Source organism: Mandrillus leucophaeus, unplaced genomic scaffold, assembly GCF_000951045.1.
Source record: "Mandrillus leucophaeus isolate KB7577 unplaced genomic scaffold, Mleu.le_1.0 Scaffold624, whole genome shotgun sequence".
Taxonomy (NCBI): domain Eukaryota; kingdom Metazoa; phylum Chordata; class Mammalia; order Primates; family Cercopithecidae; genus Mandrillus; species Mandrillus leucophaeus.
The window spans coordinates 521,298-523,300 of NW_012106742.1; the positions used below are offsets into that span (position 1 = coordinate 521,298).

The 2,003-nt window shown below is 42.3% G+C and overlaps 1 protein-coding gene across 1 annotated transcript in view; it reads right to left on the reverse strand.

Annotated features, from left to right (window-relative positions):
* NUP210L (nucleoporin 210kDa-like) overlaps nt 1-2,003 on the reverse strand; it is a 187,744-nt gene that overhangs the window by 182,246 nt on the left and 3,495 nt on the right. The window lies entirely within an intron of this gene.

The window sequence follows — 2,003 nt, forward strand, 5'->3', positions numbered from 1 at the left end:
ATCCCAGCACTTTGAAAGGCCAAGGTGGGTGGATTGCTTAGGTCCAAGAGTTTGAGACCAGCCTAGGCAACATGGTGAAACCCCCACCTCTACAAAAAGTTAGTGAGGCAAGGCTGGGTGCGGTGGCTCACACCTGTAATCCCAGCACTTTGGGAGGCTGAGGTGGGCGGATCACCTCAGGTTGGGAGTTCAAGATGAGCCTGATCAACATGGAGAAACCTCGTCTCTACTAAAAACACAAAATTAGCTGGGAGTGGTGGCACATGTCTGTAATCCCAGCTACTCAGGAGGCTGAGGCAGGAGAATCGCTTGAACCTGGGAGACAGAGGTTGTGGTGAGCGGAGATCACGCCATTGCACTCAAGTCTCTTACCTCAAGTCTATCCATCATTTTTGTCACAGCCACCTTCTTTACTATACTATCACCAAAACCATCATAAACAAAATTTTATAATAAGCACTTAAGGCCGGGCACGGTGGCTCACGCCTGTAATCCCAGCACTTTGGGGGGCCAAGGCAGGTGGATCACTTAAGGTCAGGAGTTCAAGACCAGCCTGGCCAACATGGTGAAACACCATTTCTACTAAAAATACAAAAATTAGCCAGGCGTGGTGGTGCATGCCTGTAGTCCCAGCTACTCGGGCGGCTGAGGCAGGAGAATCGCTTGAACCCAGGAGGTGGAGGTGGCAGTGAGCCAAGGTCACGCCATTGCACTCCAGCCAGGATGACAGAGCAAGACTCCATCTCAAAAAAAAAAAAAGGACTTAAATGCCAATGGCAAGCTTAAATCTTTTTATCTCTATATATGCCTTATAAAGTAGGCAACTCAATAGATATTTGTCCAATGAATTAATGAACAATTTCTCTTAGGCATGTACTTCCCTTTTAAAATGCCCAATCCCACTCCTTTCATACTACTTGCTCCCATTCAGATGCTCCTAGTAGGACACCAAGACTGGCCCTTACCACTGGGAATCTCATCTATGTACACAATTGTATTAATAGTAAAATTGGGAAAGTTGATTTAAGGATACTTAATTTTGGAAAATTAGTCACAAGTCAGATGAAGTTAAGCTGAGAGCCAGGTTTGACATTTTTCCTAGTACTTCTGTGAATTTGTTTATATCAGAATGAATTTGTGTAGTTAAAAATGATTACATTTTTAAAATAGCATATGTGACCAAATCAACGTTTTTTGTTTTTTCTGACTTTCATATCCTTCTCTATCCTTTTAAGCTACCCTGCATGACATGGTCTTCAAAGATTCTTATATTTGAGAATTTCATACCATATTTCATTGATTCTTAGACACTCATTTTTTATCTTTTAACATCTCTGCAGTTGGGATTTATCTTATAATTGATGACATCTTACAAGTGCTCTCAGCCAGGCAGCAGTCAAGGCATAGTTGTCACTGACTGCACATGAGAAAACATTAAGAAGGCCAGTATCAAAATTTGTAGAATAGGTGTTAGTAGTTGGAAAAAAATCTGGTGAACAATAGTAGAGGACTCTTATTCCCTAGGAACCAAAAGGTTAAAGAGAGTGGGGGAAAAGTGATGACTCAGAAGTACTAGGAAATTTTCCAAAGCTGGAAACAAAAACAGATTAGTTCTATCTAATTACAAAGTCCACTTAAGAGTAGGCTTTAGGTCGTTTTTTAAAATTCTTTAATTTATTTATCATTATTGTTCTGTAGAGATGGAGTCTCACTATGTTGTGCAGGCCAGGCAGGATGCAGTGAGCTACTGTCGTGCCACTGCACTACGACCTGTGCAACAAAGCAAGACCCTGTCTCTAAAAAAAAAGAAAACGCTGTCCGGGCACGGTTTTCTTTTTTTATAGAAAAAGAAATGCCTGTAATCCCAGCACTTTGGGAGGCTGAGGCAGGTGGATTACCTGAGGTCGGGAGTTCGAGACCAGCCTGACCAAAATGGAGAAACCCTGTCTCTACTAAAAATACAAAATTAGCCGGGCATGGTGGCACATGCCTGTAATCCCAGC